Source organism: Lonchura striata, chromosome 1, assembly GCF_050655825.1.
Source record: "Lonchura striata isolate lonStrDom1 chromosome 1, ASM5065582v1, whole genome shotgun sequence".
NCBI classification, from domain to species: domain Eukaryota; kingdom Metazoa; phylum Chordata; class Aves; order Passeriformes; family Estrildidae; genus Lonchura; species Lonchura striata.
Window position 1 is genome coordinate 63,425,588 of NC_140703.1, and position 21,647 is coordinate 63,447,234.

General features: G+C 39.4%; 1 long non-coding RNA gene across 5 annotated transcripts in view; it reads right to left on the minus strand.

Annotated features, from left to right (window-relative positions):
• The window catches only part of LOC146768698 (uncharacterized), a 94,878-nt gene that overhangs the window by 31,029 nt on the left and 42,202 nt on the right, over window positions 1-21,647 (minus strand). The window lies entirely within an intron of this gene.

Sequence of the window (21,647 nt, forward strand, 5' to 3'; positions counted from 1 at the left end):
ATCATCCACACACCAAACTAGGTAAATCTGCATTTTTCAACTCAGACTCATGCCATTCTTGACTGATATGATTTTGTAACTCCAGTTGTGGCAATGCAACCTGGACTGAAGGTCAGGCTTTGCTCCATGGCATCATTCTCACTTCACTGGAGGTGGGCTTATGTCCTCAGGGGAATGGGATAAAGGAAATAAACACAGATACAGAATCATAGAGAGTTTAGGTTGAAAGAGACTTTTAAGGACCATCTAGTCAACCCCTTTGCAATGAGCAAGGACACCTACAACTAGACCAGGTTATTCAGAGCACTGTCCAGCCTGTCTCTAGGGCTGGGACATTGACCCCTTCTATGGGCAACTTGTGCCTTGTGTTTTACTGCCCTCATAATAGAAAATGTCTTACTTATAAAAGAAATATAGGCCAACAGGCCCTACTAAAAGGTCTGTCCCCATCTTTCTTTAGATACTTGTAGGCTGCACTAATATCTCACTAGAATCTTCTCTTCTCCAGGCTGAACAACAAAATTCTCTCAGCCTGTCTTCATGGGAGAGGTGTTCCATCCCTCTGATTAGTTTTGTGGCCCTCCTCTGGACTTACTCCAGCAGGAGTACTTACTCCTATATCTTTTCTGTGCTGGACACCCCAGAAGTGGACACAGTACTCCAGGTAGGGTTTCACCAGAGCAGAGCAGAGGGAGAGAATCCCCTCCCTTGACATACTGCCCAGGCTGCTTTTGTTGCAGCCCTGGACGGCATTGCCTTTTTGGGCTGCAAGTGCACATTGCCAGGTCATGTCCAGCCTCTTATCTGCCAGCACCCCCAAGTCCTTGTCCTCAGAGCTGCTCTCAGTCCTTTCCTCCTTCACCTTGCATTGATGCTGGGGGTTATCCCAACCCAAGTGCAGGACCCTGTTCTTGGCCTTGTTGAAAACCTCATGAGGTTCACATGGCCCTTTTTCTTGTAAGTTGATATAAGTGCACATCTTATAAGACAATTTTTCTGCATTCATTTATTCTTTCAAATGGATATTTAAAATAATTTGACAACTACCCAGGATCACAGTAATGAGGTTTCATGCCCACTGACTGCAGAAATATGTTAGTAGCCCAGTGACAAAAGGCAGCTAAGCTGTGAAATAAAGGAGCACACAAAGAGCAAAGCAAAAGGGTCAGAATGGAAGCTGCAAAGATTTTAGCTGCACTGTGACAGGGTGATGTATGTGAACTGAAGCAAATAAAGCTGGCGGAGATGTTTGTGGGACTATTAATTTTAATGCAATGCAAAATAGCCAATGACAAGGAAGGAAGTTACACTTCAGTGCCACAGAAGATGATTCAGACAGTAACAAAGGTCAGATGAGGGGAAGCTGAGGAAACATATTAAGACAGATGCCTATGTGATGTCTGCTATCGGGTTCTTGATTGGATCTGAACAAAAAGAAATGAAGAAAAAGGAGCACCTCCATTTGGAGGATGGGTTTTGAAAGATTACTTAGAAAAGTCTAAATCTGAAACTGACAACTAGGAAGATAAACAATTTCTTTCTGTGACATTTAAGTTTTTAATGAGTATAGGGCAAGTTCAGATTAATGCCTATATCTACTAGAGGTAGCAAGTCTTGATCTGGAGTTCACCCAAACCAGCCAACTAGGGTGTCTGAAATATGTTTATCCAGATGAATTTAGGGTTTTAAGATTTTTTTAATAACACTCAGATTTGAATGAATGACCATTGTCACTGATGGATTAAAGAAATTCAAATACAAGAATCCCTGGCACACTTCAGAGTTATCCTCTATGAAGAAGTCAGAAATAGCACTCAAAAATAACATGTGGAGATTTAACATATGTTCTCTTGTCAGTATTGAGAGTGGTGCTCATAAGCATAAGAAAAATAGTCCATAGAAGCACGAGGCGTGAAAATAAATAAAAAAAAAAGGAAATGCAATACTGTATTGTAAACTTTTTCTGTGGTCTGATGTCAGCTAAGTTTCATACAAATCTTACATCCAACTGTACCATCAAAACACAGGAGGTAAAACACACGCCAATTTTAAAATGTGGGTTGGGGATTATTTTTGTGTGTGTTTCATTGGTTTTTGGTTTTTTGTTTTTTTTTTTTATTGCTGGCTTCCTTATCCTTGTAAAGCATCTGTATTCTATGAAGGGTCTAGTTTAAGAGTCAGGCTAAAGCACTTCAACATTTCTTTGTTTTTTATCATCAGTTTTTTCTATAAAATAGGAAATTTGGCTCTTTTGTCAAATTATGTCTACTTTATTCAGAATAAACAGCTATTTTATTCCAGCTGTCAGGTGAATGTTGTCCAGCTTTACTAACTGTTACAGAAAATTAACAGTTCTGATATCTAGAAGGCATGAGGGGCAGCCATAAAATTAGAATTTGTGTTTGAATTGCCGTACATGCTAGCATTTGATATTGATCACTTGTAGAAAAGTGATTCCTTTTCTCTCTAGACAGGGAAAGTAGAAGTCAGCAATGTGACTTCAAATTTTGGAAACAAGAATTATGGAGAGACTATTGGGGTGGGACCCAGTGAAAAACCAAGGAACAGAACTACTGGATGAAATGTGTAAAATAAATAGTGCCTAGTTTATAAAAACAGCCAAAGTTTGATTGGGATTGACACCTTGTTGGAGGCTCTGGAGCCTCAACACTGGAGCAAACTAGGGCCAGAGGGGTGGAGAAAAAGGAAATATCAGAAAACTCAGTGAACAGACAAGCAGCAAACATTTGGCACTAAATGCAGAACTGATAAGGATCAAAACAGAGTTTGTATTTTGGACTTTGTAAAATCAGCTGCATGACTCAGTGAGTCGAAGATAAAGAGAATGGGATTATTCCAAATAGGCAAAAGCAATGGGATTGTTCCCAGATCTAAAGCCATATCTCCAAGATGTATTTAAAACTCTGGATACAAAGCTGCAGTCATTCATACTTTGGGAATATCACCCCTGAACTAACATGTTAAGACTTTCTCAGCTCCTCCAGCGGTACCCAATCCCCTGACCCAGGACTAAATGGAATAAATAAGCCTTTGCAATAGCCACATCATGTACAATTTGAATTGTCATCCTTCAGTCTCTCTGCTGCTCCAGCAAATTAAAAGTCTCACAGTTTCTCCAGAAGGATTGCATTCCCATTCAGTATGTTTGTCATGGAGGCAGGAAGGCTGTCTTGCATGCCAAGGAGCAATCTATTTCTATTAAATAAATGCATTTGTAATTTTTTACTGTCCTGACCATGCGAGGTGCTCCTATTCATGACTTCATACAGTGTCCTGAGTCCCTCTTCTCAGTATTTGTTTCTATTTTTTTTTCCTCATCTTATGCATTATTAAAGATTTTTATAATGCATAAACCTCACAGCTGTCCCTACAAGCACTAAAGAATTGTTTGATTCATTATATAAATGCTGCAGACCAGAGAACATCCCAGAGTATAATTTTGTATAATTTGTTCAGAACCTTCAGGTCAATATAAAAGAACAGTTTGAAACTTGCTGAAACACACTTTTAAGGCTGTCCTGAACCAGAGATACATTTCACAATTTCCAAGTCATTATTTTAAGTCATAAATAACTAGAGCCAGTAGAAAAGAAATCAAATGTTCCTTGGGAGGAAAAGCTCCATGAAGCAGAGAATGTGCTAGTAGTTGACTTGCCTCTGAATTGTTGTCTTTTTTACACCTGTGCTTTTTAATATACGTAATCATACTAATAGTTTCAGAAGTTACATAAACATATGTTTAAAAATACTTTAAAGCACCTTTGATATGTAAAGAATAAGGAAAACAATACAATTGTGTTCAGGGAGGCATTTTCTGTTTCTGATAAGCCTTTGGAATAGGTTTTGCTTGCATAGCATTTTTCCCCTTGTCTGTATGGATGATTTCATTCATCTTGTTCTGTACAGTGCAAGATATGTGATGTGAGTCACTGTTGAACTTGCTCCCCTTTCTCTAACCAGTCATATCAGTCTTGTTTATTGTCACTGCCCTAGAAAATGAGAGCTTCCAGCAACCTCAGAAATATTTCTTCTGTGCTTTTCAGACAGTGGGAATAGCAGAGGCTTCAATGTTATAGCTAAAGTACTGCTTTCTAACTTTCTGAGTTTCTGCTCCCAGCAAGAACCTCCTGCCTATTCCTGTTACACCCAAAGAGATCACAAAATCAGTAACAGGCAGCATAATATTCTTTTTCTTACTGGGTAAGTGGGATATGGAATGTGGACAAAGACATTCAGGATAGGTGAAAGAGAAACCAATTAGAAAAGGAAAAAAACCCAAAGTACTGAAAGAACAGATAACATCTGCACAAAGGAAAATGAAACCACAGCGATTCAGTCAGAAAAAAAATATTGGTAGAAAAACAAGGCTATGGCCCATCAGGTCCTAGAAGCTCAACGTTTTCCTGTTTCTTAAGACCTGTGAATACTGCCTGGGAACACATAGAGAAATGACAGGATTTTAGTCATGTGGGACAGATCTTTTTTATGGCCTTCAGCAAAAGTCTCTCACCAGCTTGGAAAAGAATACCAAGAATAGAAGTGGGACTATCGTGAGCAGCAATCATGGTGACAGTGCTCATACTGCTGTGTTCAAACTACACAAAGTAAATCTGAAGATTTCAAAACTTTTTTAAAAATTATTTTTCTGGAGGGATTTTCTTCCTCTCCAGTGTACAATTTCTCTGGCATGTCTGCAATCTGCCTTAGACAGCTTTAAATTCCATTTTTGGGTCCCACTGGCTCACCAGAGAGTCAAAGCACAAAGCATTAAAAAGTTTTCTGTTCCATCATTCTATATTTTAGGTGATAAAAGATAGCAGTTGGAGCTTTGGCTGCACAATGTTTCACTAAACATTAATTAATTGGAAGCATAGAGACTAATACCATACTTTGAAATCAAAGCAGTCAGGTCCTGTTGTGATTTATTGATAAAAGGCAGCTGAAGAAGGACAGGAAAAAGAGCAAGACAGAGAAAATAGCAATCACTGTTTAGGAGTCAGGAAAGTGTGTGGAGGCAGTGCTTGTGTTACTGTGGCTTGGAGAAACTGAAGCAGCAAGGGGGCTAATCAGCTGAGCTCATTAATGGAGGAAAACAGGGACAGAAAGTGTGCCTGCTGCTAGGAGAGACTTCTGAGAGAAGAGCCTAGAGAGCCTGGAAAATGTCATGGTGCTAACTTGTTCCCTGCTGCCAGCAGCTGTGAGGAGCCAGCCTGGAGGAGGATCCCTACCTTAGAGCATCTGCTAAAACCCTGCTCCTGGTTTGCTGACACTATGGCAAACACAGACCCATTTGAGGAAGAAAATTGTGGAGTGCTCCCCTGTACAGTGGCAGGGGAAGCTGGTCCAGAGTCAGATTGGCCAAGGGCACAGGGGCAGAATCCAGGGGGAGCTCACTGAACTGCTGTATAGTGAATTAAAGGTGAGGGGGCTGCCAGCAATCCCGGGTGTCAGTCTCCTACCTGGTGATGTCAAGAGTAGTAGTAGAAGTACAACCATATGATAACTAAAAAAGAGGAGACAAAGATTATTCTGAAAAGGCTTCCTTCTGACTTGAGTGGTGGCTCTGGGAGGCAGTAAGTGGATTGTGAAACCTCAGCATAGGGTGCTGCTCAATAAATAAATTTTCCTGAGGGTACAGCCAAGGTGAAATAAAAGACTGAGAAATGGGTAGAAAATGAGTGCAAAAAAAGACTTCAGTTTAGGTCTGGAGTTGGGTAGACAGTCAAGAAAGACCAGAATCTAAGAAGTTTAAGGGTCTACCATCACAGGTAAATCTAAAAATGGTGATATATTGGACGTTTGGCTAATATCCTGAGGAATGAATGGGATCAGTGTATGTTTTAGTATATAGTAATGCCCTTGACTTGTTGATTGGACCCTGGATGTGCCAGCAGGATACAGCCATAAAGACTAGCTGGGATAATTCCTGAGCCTAGAGCACTGCTGTGGAAAGGTATTGCTTCTTCAGGAAGGACATTTGCAGAGCAAATGGAGAGAGAAATCATTGCACTGACTATCATGAATGAAAGCCAAGGCAGAAAATGAGGCTTGTTCAAGAGTTAAGAATGACAAGAGAGGGAAAGCAAGTTGCAGAGGAGTGCAGGGTAGTTGCAGTTTAACAGGAGGATATCCCTCTTCTCTCCTTGTCTGACTTCCCTGGCTTTCAACATCCTCCCCTGCCTGAACAACATTTCTTAGTCATTCCTGCTCTCTGCCTGTGCTATGGATGTGGTACCAACAGTGCAGATGAACTTAGGGCTGGGGCAACAAATGGTGGCATGTCAGTGTGTGCAGGTCACTGTGGGTCACAGAGACGGGGGGAAATTATCTCAGGAATAAAACCTTCCGGGAAGAGTTAAATGTACACACACACAAAAAGAGAAAGCACACAGAAGAGTGTGGGGGGGAAGACAATGAGAGGAGCCTGAGGGAGGGTAAATATAGGGGTTTGAGTGAAAATGGGAAGGTACAGAAGGGGAGAAGCAGAGAAAGGAAGCAACAGAGGGAAGGAACAATATTACTGTTTGGAAAGAAGCACACTGACACTGTTCAGCCATCAGGCTTTCATATTGTGTACAAGTGGTCTATAGCCCACAGCAATGCAGATTCTAGAGTTCAAGCATCTATATCTGACTTAGGTTAAATTTTTCACAGTATAATGCAGAAGGAGAATGATGACTTGTAATTTGCCAGAAGCTTTCCACAACTGTTAAAACTTCAGGTGAAATTAGAAAGTGTAAATACATTCAGAATACATGTATGGGCCCTGGAAATCATCCAGAGTAAATCAGTGTATGTAGGCAGTAAAACACAACAGTGATTTGTTTTGAATTGACATTTAAATTACAAAGCAGTTATTGTAATTATTAGCAAGTCTGGTTTTTAAAGGACATTTTGTTAATTCTTGGATATAACTTTAATGGGCACAAGCTTAACTGAATTTACCAGGATTGCTACTGAAATTCATGTCCACAAAAATCTTACTTTCCCTAATTACTAAGATATAGTTCATTAATACAGCTACTTTGTATGTGTAACTATGTGAGGTGTACTACAGACGTGTATCCCCTAACCGAATACTTCAGCTCTCACTCAGCATTCCTGTAAGAATGGCTGCTTTAGAAATTTGCAGGTTTGGTTTAGTACTTCTGCAGTGTGTACTCCGAGCACACTTAGTCATTTGGAATACATGGAATTTGCACTGATCCCCTGGATCAATATGAAATTCGTACATAGCCAAGAGCAAGCACTGATCATTCAAGAGATTCAGTGATTTCTACTCATGGCAGTGAGTCCTTGCCTCATGAGAGATGACTGAAGATTTCTAAGAATTAAGATCTTTAAGATTTCAAACAACAAAATTAAGGCCTGTTTGTCCTTTGTGGGAAGTGTTGAGGCAGTGCTCACCCTGCATAATGAAAAGGGCTTAACTCAGGCTCAGAAGTTTATACAAACAAAATTGAAACCCCTTCTGTCAGAATAACAAGTAAAAAGCCTTGTTATTCTGTGTACAGAAGAATTACTAAGAAAAATTCTGAATGCTCTAGTTATTTTGTTTGCTTAGCAATATTATGCACTCTAGTCTCCTTCTGGAATTGAATTTCAGCTTTCCCTTTCTCATTCTGCAACAGTCCACTTGTTTTTTCAGATGTGCTCCCTTTCCAGAATGTGATTCAAGTCTAATAGATACACGAGCCAACACTAGACAATCTGATTCCAGGAAATAATTAGATTTATTTTTAACAGATCATGTATCCTCTTAAATAATACAAGACCAAAAGTCCTAACAGTCAAGGCAATAGAATCATAAAAATCTAAATAACTTGGATTAGGAGGGAGCTCTGGAGGTATTTCTAACATAAAATCATCTCTGTGATTGCAGCACATCGCTCAGAACCTTCTCCTGTCAATTATTGAGTATGGCCAAGGATGGAGATACTATTAATACCATTCATGTGGCTCCTGGATCATACTGTTAATATGGAGTGATGCTCACAATGGAAACAGTTCTTACTTCACAAACCATATAGTTACATTTACAATCAAAAAAACAGCTGGAAGAATATTAACATTCTAGTTGAAGTAGATTTCCTGAATTTTTAAGAGCAGAAGGAACAGCTGTGATCACAGTTCAAATTCCTGAATAACATAAGCTGGAAGGTTTCCTTCAGACAGGCTGAAGTAGTGGTCAAGCACTCACATAATTCCCTTCTGTGAAACTCTGAGATCACTCATGCAGCAAGTGTTAGTTATAGTGTCAATCACAAACGACAGTTTTAGCACCTATGTTCCACCTGCACAATCTTCTACTCATTTGTGGAGACTCCTTCATTTCTCTCTAACAGACAAGAGAGCTTCAAGGGCTCTCCACCCTGGCAATTATTTTAGGTTAAATTTTAACCCCTGTGAACTGGTTCTGAAGTTGTTATTCAAACTCAGTTTCAGCAAAAGAGTTGTGTACAGGATTGAAGGCTGTGAGATTGGCCCCTTTGGACTGTAACTGTAATTCAGGAATCAGAAACAAGCTGTGTCTGCATTTTAATGAGCTAAAAGACAGGAATTTCCAAATCTCAGCAGGTGCTGCTATCAGGAAGATTTTCAGAGAAGATCTAATCCTTTCTAGTTGCTGGGTAGCTGAGGTAAGGAGCCTGTTAACATCTTATTTTATCTCCTGCTGTGTTGAAAGATGTAGCTTTCTTCTCAAACAACATTTTTGTCTCCACATGGACTGAAACACATCTGCCATGGATCATGTAGTGATGAGGCATCCGTACCTCTTTGAGTAACCCATGCCAGTGTTTCACGACTCTCACTGTAAAGAAAATTCTTCCTTCTATTTACTGTATATATACCCTCTTTTACTTTACCCTTTGTCCTATTGCAATAGACCCTACTAAAAAGTTTGATCCTATCTTTCTTGTAGACCCGCTTTAGGTACTGAAATGCAAACAAAGTCACCCCAGAGCCTTCTCTTCTCCAGACTGAGCAAGCCTAACTCTCCCAGCCTGTCTTCACAGCAGAGGTGCTCCAGCACTCCAGCAGATTCATAGAATAGTTCAGGTGGGAAGGGACCTTTAAAACAAAGGCTTTGTTTTTGTGCTATGCTTGGTACTAGTTCAACACCTCTCCCCACAAAGTTTCCATTTTCACACTACTCATGAAGTTCAAATGCCACTCTGGGCTTTCCCTCACCCTGCCAGGGACAAACTGAGTTAGGATAACATGCTGCAGTGCCAATGCCCATTCACTGCAGTCCTGCTTCTGGGCTGCTTGATACTGCTTAGCACTATCCTGTGCAGTGCTCATATCTCCTGGTTTGGAATGATTTTTCTGATGTATTGCCATTGTTTCCTAATGGCACATCTTCCTAAAATAGGTTTCTAGTTCAAATCTAATGAGTACATCCTCTTCTATTCTATGAAAGTTCTTTTTTTTTCTTTTTTTTTTCTGTGCCAGATGGAAGTTTGCAGCTACTGTGGGGTCAATCACAGTTACAATGCTACATGCTTCCAGCTCATTACAGTGGTAATTAAGGATTTGCAATATGGCACGAAATAACTCTGGAGGAGGACAAAGAGACTCCCACTTGAAGAAGATCACAAGATATTTATTTTCTTTCCATCTGTGAATGGGAGAGGGGTGGGAGCATGTATTTTAGTGTGCTGGTTAAATTGAGGGTATCCAAGGGCAAAACACAATTAGTTGACATCCCATTCTTCTTGCCTTGCATCAGAAGCAGAGGAAAGATCTGGAAGAAAGTGGATGAAGGCAGTTTGGCCAGGTCCTTCTTCTTCATGACTCTGTTCCAGTTTACCCAGTGGCTGATGCAGGAACAATCACTGCCTGCCCTGCTGCCTGCTAGGCAGTCTCATATCCTGCTGAGGGATACCATCTTTAAAGAATAACTCAGGTGTATTGCACAAAGAAACTTATTGAACAAAGCACAAAAAGTATTTGCAGTATCAGCTTTTCCTCTAGAACATGAAACAAACCCCCAAGTTACTGCAGGGTAAGACACTGTGAACTGATTTTGCATGCCTCTCCAAAAACTGTATCGAAGTGCCTTATGGAAGGATTCTCACTCCAGGAAAGAAGTATTAATAATGTTTCTCTCCTGTATAAACATGTAATTAGTGACATGCCAGCACCAGATAAATGTTAAAATTTTATGAATAAAATATTAGGAAATTAAAATTAATTTTTTAAAGGATATATGTTTAAAAGGCTATTTTCATATTATAGCTCACTCTGGAAGTCTATGATTCACCTTCCATACTATATTTTTTCCAAGTACAATCAGTATTACATACAACAACAAAGCTGTGGCATTCAGTTTTGGTGAAGCTGCACAGGCAGTTCTGCAGAACATATCCACATCCCAGGCCTGCAAAACTGGTTGGAAATCTCAGGAAAGTGAACTTGCGCATAAAATTCAGGCTGTTGCCCTCCTGAGAAGCTCTAGACACCCCTAATACACAGAAGCTATGAGTAAAATCTCAATTATTTAAAGTATTTTATCATCTCAGAGAGAGTTCCCTTTGGGCAAGGGATTAAAAGGTTGTTATTTGCATAAGGAACTTGTCTATCAAGAGTTTATGAGCCATAAAATATTTTGTTTTGTTAATTATCACTGCCAGCTTAATGGTCAAACTTACATTCTGGCAACTACATTTGCTTTTGTACTGCAAATCTCTTCTCACTGTTTAAACATAACTCTTATTGGAGACAAAATTATAAGCCTCATTTCTACAATTTTTTTTCAAATGCCTGCCTAATCTTCAGCATCCTCTTCAGCCTGTGAATTTTCCCTGTATTTTTCTGAATCAGGACAAAATCAAAACTTAGTGCTATGCAGAATTCATTGACAAGTCTTTTGTAATACTACAAGAGGCACAGGTAAGGCTTATCAGGCTGTGCTGCTGCTATCCTCATTTCAGATATGCAATATTCAGTCCCTCCTAGAATGCATTTAGGAATATAAATGGAATTAAATACTTTTGTGTGGTACTAGGACAGGACTCACACAGCCATATTATCCCAGATATGGGAGCTTTGAGCAGTTCCATGTATTGCATATCTCAGAAACAACTTCTTCATCTTCAGAGCAACAAAGTGGCTCATTAATTACAGATGAGCTTGGAACATCATAAATGTGATAAAGAAGATTTTCAAAATTGGATATTTTTTGTCAGCCACTGAGCATAGATTTGATGTTTATAAAAGTAGTTTCCTTTTCAAAGGTACTTAAAACCCTGATGAAAATCACTCCGTTTCAGAAAAGAGATTTTATATATTTCATATGATTTGCCTAGAATATTTTTTCTCCCAAATAAGCTTCAAATTCCTGCATTTTTGTAGAATCAATAGAAGCATCAAAATTTTCATCCCATGGGAAATTGAGGTATTAAGGTAGTTGCGTTTATTTTTCTCTGTGTACTATCTCCATAAATTTTTCTTTGTGAAAACGCTGAAAACAGATTATTTCAAGCCAGTATCAGTTATGTGTCTATTTTAAACTATAGCAAACTTCATGAAGACTTTAATTCAGACATCTTAGTCTCCATTCTTCCTAAAATTTAGAGTAATTTTTAAACTAGATCATCAGTGAGGTTGTACTATGGATGGTCAAATAATTTGCTCTTGTTGGAATAGCCCAGCCAAGAAGAAAAAGCACGAAGAGACTTTAAGAACAAGTATTGGGTCTATTATTTTGGCGAGTCACCACAGATCTCATATAAACACACAGAAATATTCAATTCATCATGTGTATGAATTTGGGATGGTCTTCCAAACAAACCTTTTTTTTTTTTAATTCACTCATAAAATGTAGACTTGATCAGACTACATTTTGGTACAAATTGTCTATGTTTAAAAAAATCACTTTCCATTAAATAAAATAGTTATACCATTTGTGAATATCACTCTTCTTTAATGTAAGAAAAAAGGTGAAATTGTACATCCTCATGAAACAGAACAGCCAGAGGCTGTGTAGTCAAGTGAGATTTTGGAAGTATACCACTTATCTCATTGAAAGAGAGGTGAGACCTTGTTTTAAATTTATTTTTCTTATGGTTCAAACAAATCTAGCATGCTGTTTATACAAGCTTTAGGAAAACTAGTATGAATTTCTGAAATTCAATATTGAAAGTAAGATGACCTAATTATTCAAATAACAAAAGTATTTTAAAAATGCAAGATGACATTAATGTGTCTATTATTAGATCCTGTCAACTCAAAGCTGAGTGCAGTGGTAGTTACAAAGAACAAAGGACTCTTTACTGGTTGTTATGATGAGGCTTTTTGAGAAGGAAGCCTTTTGGGTGACATTTTTCTTGAACTGCACTGCAGTTAGAAACACCTTTTAAGCTTTACACATCTTTTCAACAAATTTTTGCATATGAAATCTGACTATTGGGCTTGTCTGCTTCTGTAATGGACAAATCAGCAACATAAAACTGAAATGCTTGGCAGAATGACGGCATGTCAAGAAACACCAGAATCAGAAAGTGATCAAGAAATACTAGAGCAAAACGCCACCCAAATTTAGCCAAAGATATTTTAAAACCTGACTTGTGCTATCATGTTTCAGTCACCTCCCCATTCACTGGATCTTTCTCTTTCTTTGCAATGGAAATGGTATCTGCACAGTACTGGTAGGAAAAGACACCAAGATAAGATAAGATGCACAGGTAATTGTGCAAGCTGTGTCACCCCTGGTGAAGAAACTACTCTTTTCTCCTAGTCATGGAATAACTAACTAGCATAACTAGCAAAAACAAATAATCAGAGAAAAACAAAACCTAAGACATGAGCCAGAAGATGATTTGTACATGTGTCTGGCAGGCAGCTGATGGAGGCAACAGAGCCTGGCTGAGCTGAAAGGCTGTGGGAACAAGGGCTGCTTACTCCTTAGGACTCTGAGTCAGAGCATTTATTCTCTAGCCTTAAGTATAAATGTGTGTTTCCACAGGGGAGTTCCTGTGAACTGGCTGTATACAAGAAAAATAATGTTTCTTTTGTTTTTTGCCCTGAGACTTGAATGAAGAAACAAGTTTTTAATACATTTTATTTACCTTGCTGAGCACAGACAACATCTACCAAAAACATACATAACCTCACATAAACAGAGAATATGGACAGCAAGGGACCTTCTGAGGCTACAGAGGTACATTCTATGTTTCCTTTCTAGAAAAGAGCTTTGACTTTATCTTAGCAACTACGTATGGATGGGGTTTTTTTTGCTTCATGGAAGGAATTAACAAAAAAGACATGTAAAAATACAACACAGACATCTGGGAGGGACAAAAAGGACCTGGCCCTCTTGAATGTGACACACTGGGAAAGCCACTGGCTACTCATGGGTCATTACTTCTGAGTGTCTCCTATCAGGTTTATCAAAGTTAGATAGTGTCTTTGCAGACTTTACCAATATTTACCTCAACTCACTGATCACTCTTTCTAATGTCATATATCAAATATAAATGGCAATATTTTTCTGTTACCTACCTGGAAAACTACATTTTTTAAAACAGAAGAATAATGAATTATGATTAAAAGCAAACCAACAAAAAAATACAACAAAGGATGAAAAAAATCCAAAAACCCACCCATGGATAATAAAACATGGGTTTTTGTTAATACAGTTAGATACAAACAAAGTTTCAAACAAGCATTGAGTAGCACTTGCAAAAATGGCATCATTTTATGTCTAAGTTAAAAGATGGGTGTTGGTCTCAATGTGGCAATCATTACAAATGTACACAGTGAGAGCTGTAGTGGTAATTTGTTCATGCAAATTTTGGAAAGGCATGCAATCTAAAAATGCAGGGTTTTTTCCCACAATCACCTGCAGAGGCAATAAAAATGCTGAATGATAACCACACAGTTTATGAATACACTTCACACATATATCGTTGTGCACACAGATGAACCCAAATTTGCACAAGAGAATTTATGAAGAATCTGGCTGAATTTCTATGGCACATATTTAGCTGTAGCTCAAAATGCTAAATACTGGAATCTGTATCTTCTGGCTTGATTTTAGTAAGCATTTTAGATTGGGAAAACAAGTGGAACCCTGGACCGTTTAGATGTTCAATCAACATGGAGCAGCTTGACTGACAAAGCTGTACACACGTCCTGACACCTGTCAATCATAAATTGCCCATCTGGGCCCTGTTCTATTTATTCCCATTCAGTAAAGAGATGCCGCACAGGAGGATCTGGCAGGCTGCAGATAACGTTCCCTTACCCCTTCATTTCAGTACCTCTGCCTGCAAAAGGCAGGATCTGGCTGTAAGGAACACAGTTTTTCACTTATGGGAGACCAGAATACGGCTGATGTAGTTCTGGCTTAAGTGTGCAGAATTTGGTGGGGCTATGATGACTGGCTTTACAGGTGGGACACACCGTAGCAAGCAATGTCAAGCAGGAGATGAAGGTCTGTCTCTCACTTTCCCTTTTCCTCAGGTAACTTCACTACACAGTCCCCTAATCAGAGCAGAGAGCAAAGAGAATATGGTGTTCACTGCTGAGAACCATCAAGCAAAAAAAAAAAAAAAAAAAAAAAAAAAAAAAATAGAGACAGTCCCTGGATGATATGCACCTTATATGGCAGCTTACATGCAATTTTAAATTTATAGAGGAACACAACTTAGAGGAGGGAAGCACACACAAACACATCTCTAATATTTTGGAACCAGAACCACAGGTCACACGGCCAACATGTCATTGTAAGAATGATGTCATGCATGATACCAAAATGATGGCCAGGGAAAAACTCTGGGCTGCAAGCTTTGTGCCTTGATTATCATGAACTGAACCCTTTGCATGTGAGCTCACAAACAGGGATCAGAGAACTAGGCTGCCCAAGGGAGGCACAAGGGGACATTCAAATTGCTCCAGGGCTTCAAAGCAAAACCTTATGGGAGCCCAGATCCTGCTCCTGTAGTGCCCAGTGCACCTGACCATCACAGAGCAAACAGTCAGAAATAGGAGAGCTTATGCCTTCTTAATTTTGCCTTGACTTTTCAGTTCTTCACATATATTCATTTGTCTTTTACAAAAGACTTCAAAATCGGTATATATACTGCTTTTGAAGTCTTTTGTAAAAGACAGATGATAAAAATATAATCCTTTGAGAAGGTATGAGGTGTTTGAGAAGGTATTTTCCTTTCTTTCTTTGCAAGAGAGTTATCATTCTCTTTCAGAATTCAGTTTTACTGGTACAGAACTATACAGACAATGAAAAAACTTCTTCATCATCTTTGGTTTTCATGTAAATTAAATTAATCTGAACACTTCTTTTTCAACCCATTCAAGCCCAGAACTGCCAAAATCAATAAGTCTATAGGTTTAACAAGCTGGCCTAGACTGCTACAATAACTACAGTCTCTGCAGGAGCAACTTGGGCAGGTACAAAGCCTTACCTGAAAAGGATTACAGGGTGACAAGTTCAGATAAAGATGGATCAAGACACTAAATGACACACACAGCCTGTGCACATACAGCACAGTATAAGAGCTATCAAATAATGGGGTTTTCACATGGACCAATGTGAAACTTCAGGGGATACTACTTCTGTTCTTCCATCGTCACACTCTCACCCTTCACTTCCCCACAATCTGGTCTGAGAAAAACCAAAGCTGGACATATGAGGAGGGTTGCCCCAGGGATAAGATGGGCTTCTAGAGTGGATAAGGCTGTTGCATCCCATGCACAAATCCCCACTCTTCTGATCACCATTTGATTTTAGCACACAGATGTGAAGTCTTCAATCCTTATGCCCTGCTTCCTCTCCTGAGACAACCTCCTTTTTTACTCCCCAAGAAGGATTCTGGGCCCTTCTCAAATAATTTCCAAAGACTAACACAATACATGCAGAACATCTCTGAACCAGATCGGATCCACAAAATATTTTTTGAGACTGTGAGATTCTCCAGTCTAGCAGAAGCCTCCAGGTCAGTCTCAAGTATGCAATGAAAATCACTGAGCTGAACAATAATCTGCTGTTGCCTGTCCCACTCTGCCACTTCAGGCTCTGCAAGAACATTTGTGTTTCAGCAAACACTCCAAATCATTGTTCATTCTGTTTTGTTTGGCACAGCAGTGCTCATTCTCACAGGGAAAAAAAAGGAAATCACTCTGAAAACACATGGCCTGGTGACAGGCATGGCACAACAATGCAGTGACAGCAAGCCCCCAGCACTCGGGTGAGCTGGTGGCACTGCCAGCAGCACGACCAAGCCCTGCCACTCCCCCTCAGCAGCCACTGAGCACACACTGCCAGTCAGAGGTTATTCGTCTCACAACTCAAGCAAACTCTAAACTGTAAAAGCACAAATGTGCTTGATTTTTGTTATTACTTTTGACTTCAGCAGATGTCTTGTAGACAGTAGCTGTCTCCTTAATATTCCTGTGGAACACTTTTCAGCTATAGCTGTAGGCAGTCCTTTACAGAACAATTTCACAACCCTGCATCATGTTTCTGTTTAATTAGGGCATAAGTCTGGAGTGTTTTAGAACTGATAGCTCATTAAAATACCATCTTACCCATTGGCATTCTATCTGGGAATTAATAGAAGAATAAACTGTAAGCCAGATAGTAAATCAAGCAATGTTGTAAACATTAAAACAAAACAAGAAACAAAAAAAAGTATACAAGTGATAAATTGATTGAAATCATCCCTTCATCAGGCTCTTAATGAGACCTTGCAAATGGTAGTCCCTTCCACTCATTTTTTATTAGTGAAGAAGACAAATAATCGTGTGTAGGAGAAGCACTTTGCCACAGAGCCTAGAGGACCTTATTGTTTCTGCTTTCCATTTGTCATCTGTAATTTGGGTGCTTCTGGGATTTTCTGGATAGATTCACCTTCCATACTCTCCTCTGGTTACTATCTGTTGCACTATAGGAACAACTGCAGCAAGGATGAGGGATATTAGCTGCTGGAGATTAAACATTAGCTGGACAATCAACCTACGGCTCCCATCTGTGACCAGGGCACAGATTCCAGTCACCAACAGACAGCTTGGTCCAGTGGAAAGCTGGAGTGTCAAAGTTTAACAATTATCTTCATGTACCCAGGCGCTTCATCCACCCTTTCATATGTACTAAGATGAGGGGTGTATGCAATGTTAGGAAAGGCCATGAAAGAATAGATATTCATTGCTCTGGGCTAATTGTTAGTGGTACTTAAGCTGCATGTGAGTACTAGGAACCTCATCGTCAGAGCCTTTCCCACTGTTTCAAGCACCTGACAAGCCTGCAATGTGAGCAGCCTGCTTGAAAAGGCTGCTGATGCTGGGGGGTCCATCTGTTGCTCATTTTCAGCACGTATTTTCAGAATATTGGGAATGCCACTCTCCCACCTTTTCATACTCTCACTCTGCTTTGTATTGGTAAGATTTCAGATGAACATTTGTTCCTCAGCCCAGAGGGGAACATGACAACACACTTGCAGGCTTTCCCCCTGCCAACGTGCCTTCTCTGCAGAGAGAAAACTGAGCTCCTGCTGTCCTATTGTCTGGAAAGACAAAATCCATTTTCCCTATTGTTTTCAGAGGCAGGTATTTTTTTCCTCTGCTGCTTCTTCATCAGTACTTATGTCCCATACCTTTAATCAATATTGTGCCATGACTTTTCTGACTGTGCTATGATTTACCCTTCTTCTGTTTCAGCTTTAAATAATTTCCATCTCTCCCTGCTCCACTTGGATATGATTGTGTCAAGTAGGACATGTGAAGTACCAAATGCCATCAGCTACAAGGGTTGCAGTGAAAGCAGGGAAGGCAGATCATAAGTCCAAAGGCACGTGGGATAAAAAGTCCAGAAGTGCCCAATGATTTTGTTAGACTTTTCCACTATGGAATGCCCAGCCTGTGGTGCTCATGGCTGGCTGTTCACAGCACAAGCTTCCTACTATTTCCTTAAAGGTTTGTTTATCCTACAGTGCATAGCAAGAGACTCCACTCTGTAGGGTAAGATTGCACTGTGGCATGGTGTTGGTGACAGCACCACTTCAGTTTGCACATTCCATGACAGCTGATTCATTTAATTTGGGATGTGTGGAAAAATTGGCATCAATTCATCATATCAATTTGTGGTCCAGAAGAACAGAACTCCCAAGTTCAAGCTGAGTAAATTAGACTGCTCTCCTTGCTCTCCTCTCTGCAGGATGTGGATTTCTGAATTTCACCCCACCATAAACATGCATGAGTGAATGCCATGATGTAAAAGAGAGGAGCAGACTGAATCCCTCCATGGCCTCAAGACATGGTAAGAGTAGGAGGCAGGCCAAAGCACATTGTCCCATACAGCATTCATCTTGCCAGCTCTGAGTCACACCTCTTCCCCACCTGGTACCTTTGGTACTTTGGGACATGGAACAAGAGGCAAGTTATGACTCTGAGACAGAAGTGACACAGAAACTCTGCGATACAGTGACAGAAGAAGGTGGTAACAGAAATACTACAACTAGATACTAAATAGAGCTGATACTAGACATTATTACAAGACATTTTTATAGACAGGTGTCAATTGCTGTAAAGCCAGTATAAATTTAATGATTAGTGAGAGAAAATCCAAATCATTCAAAAAGCATCACAGATGATTATTTGTTTAATTGAATTGAGGTAAAAAATCAAAATATGAAGCAAGTCATAATCCTAACTACCAGAAACTGGAGCAAACAAAGGAAAATGAAAGTTATTTTTAAATTGCCAGAAAAGAATGCAGATTTGTTCTTGAGATTGCTGCAAATAATCATTAAGGAGAAATACATTTCTGCTTAGTTGATTATCTTGCACAAATACTCTGGAAGGGCCCCAGAGTATTACCAGTTTATCACAAAATTAAAAATTGCTGCTTATATACAAACATCTGAAGTTTATTTGAAAGGGCAATGTAACTTTTCAAGAGTTGCATATTTGCTTTTGCATGTGTAAATTAACAACAAGAAATACAGTTCTTGCAAGTGCATTCTTTGTTAACAGAGAAATCCACAATGTTAACATTTTTAATAAATGCAGTTCACATTACCATAATGATATTTGTCTAGCAATACCTTGGGAATTATATTTATATTTCTCATTAATTAATTTAATGCAATTTTCATGTGTTATTGACATATTTTACATCCTCTGATGGATCTGGATTACCCCAGAATAATGGAAAATTTTTCTGTGCATGAATTTTCCAAATGTCTTTTAAATACTACAAAGTATGCAACAAAGAAAAGCAATCTCATGGGAGCATCAGCATGCAAAATGGAAATCCTAGTTCATGATCTGCACCTATGTTTCCTGACCAGTAATGCGAAATATTTAAATAAATTTAATGTGACAATAGCCAGATCATTGTCTCATGGTTATAGCATGTCATTAAGATCTGGGTTTTAAAGTTCATGTCCTATAAAAAGCTGCCTGGAAATGAAGGAAATTAAGGCTGTGATCAGTGAGTTTTTGATAACTCACAGAGAAACTAGTACAGTGAACAACTTTTGAAGTTTGGTCATTTGTGCAGCTAACACCAATACAAATACCTTAGGTTTAGCTATCAAAGAGGAAAAGGCATTGATTCAACCACACAGGAGGTAAAAGTTAGCAGTTAGGAGAAGAAATTAGGCAATGGAAAATAAAACATAAATATCAGGGAAAAAGCAGCTGACTGTGAAGACTCTAAGAATAAGCTGCCAAATTTCCACAAGCAATACATGAGTAAAGACAAAATATCGTAGGCAAATATATTGCAGTGCTTGGCAGCAGGGGTGGTTTATCTGTCTTTTTTGACATATTCCAGACCCAAGTCTGCAGCAATTTATCCTTTCTTTTTTGACCTGTCTTCCCTTACTGCTTGCAGCTCTTGTAGCCTGGGACAGAAACGGCAGCAAGTGGGACAAGGAAGAGTTTCATGCTGGGGGCAAGATGCTGAGTGTCCACGCTGCAGAGCACACAGGGAAAATCCTGCTATTTTGGAGTTTATTTATTGAACTATTGAAGACAAACTACCTTTTCATGCTTGTCCACAGAAGGGGAAAACAGATGAGACAGTGAGGCTGAGCAAATACCTGTTTAGACATGCCCTTGTGGAAGGTTACAGACTACAGGTTAGTAAGGGTGGTTACAGTCAGTAACCAGAGGCACTCCATGCTTTAATCTGTATAACAAACAGGAAGGTTTTGAAGGAAAATATCATTCTGCCTTTGTTGCCATGACAGTCTTATGAAAGATATAACAAAAGATAACACAACCAACAAACTCAGGATGTGAAATTCCAGTGAAGTCAGGATATTGTTTGATAGATTAACTCATTAATTCAGTAAGTGCCACTGCCTTCAAAAAATCATACATACATAGACCGTTGTTAATGTGAAGGAAATGCATCATAGAGAAGTACTGCCTGCTCCAGTTCAGTGTTCATGGAAAACAGTGAGAGAGAGGGATTAGAAACAAGGCTTTTTGAAATAGTCTTCCTTTTCTTAGCCATACAGATTTTCAGAGTCCTTCTTGAATGTGTCATTCTGTCACCCTGATTAGATTTTTGTCTGATGTTTCTCATTTTAACTCCTGTAGTGCTAATAGACTTTACCCTCACTCAAAATTACCAGCTATTAAGCACCATTTTTTTAGTGCTCAGAACACGAACCCAACAAGAGGTCAAATACTTCTCTCTCTACATAATATCAGTGCAGAAAAGTGGCTACTTAGAGCCCAGACACAAGAAAATGTCTATGTTTAAAGTACTTTGATGGAGTGGGACTTTCATCCTACAGCCAGATGGAAGGTCCTCTGCCACCTGACTTCCAACTGTGTTTTATATTTAATAAAGTTCATAGCACCTAGAGCTTTAATTCATGTTTAACTGAGCCCAGACCTACACAGCCCAGGAGCTGAGCCAATGGCAGATACTAAGGAGGAGATGTAAGGGACACTCTTTCCCTTCCCAGGGTTCTCTTTGAACCCTACAGGGTGAAGGCAGAAATTGAAAACCTGCGGGGACTTTAGCTGTAGCCTAGTAGCTTGATATTTCACCATGGTAGTCAAAAGAAGCAGCAACAACTTGTCTCATCATCCTGAGGGAACATCCTGAACACCATATCATCTTCCAAAGAAGGGTGCCTTCAGATCAATCAGACCTGTAGCTACCACTTTGGCTGAAGGGCTTCCTTGAAATTTTAGGTCAGATATCTGAGCTCCAGACAAATGTAAGTTTCAAGCAAGTTTTCTGACAGAATGCCATTTTCCAGGCATTCTGCAATGAGGGAACATCTACTGAACATGCTGTTATATTGACTCCTTTCCTCACACATCTTAATCTGTGTCTGTAAAACTCATTATGATGGACCAGAGAATGATCCTTGCTCCATGTAACCCTCTGTGGATCAGAATGACCACAACCACCTAGCACTCAATCTTCATGTCCCACCTCCATGACACTCAGACAAAATTATTTCTCTTTGTGAATGCTTTCACAGTGCAAAGTATCTGAAAAGTTGCAAATTCAGGCAAGCTGAGTGGCCTTGCTACAGCATGAAGTTAAAAGCTTGTGTAGCCAGTCACGGAGAGTGACACAAAAGAAGTTCTGGAGAAGTAAAGCTGTAATACTTGGGTAGGGTTATATCTCATAC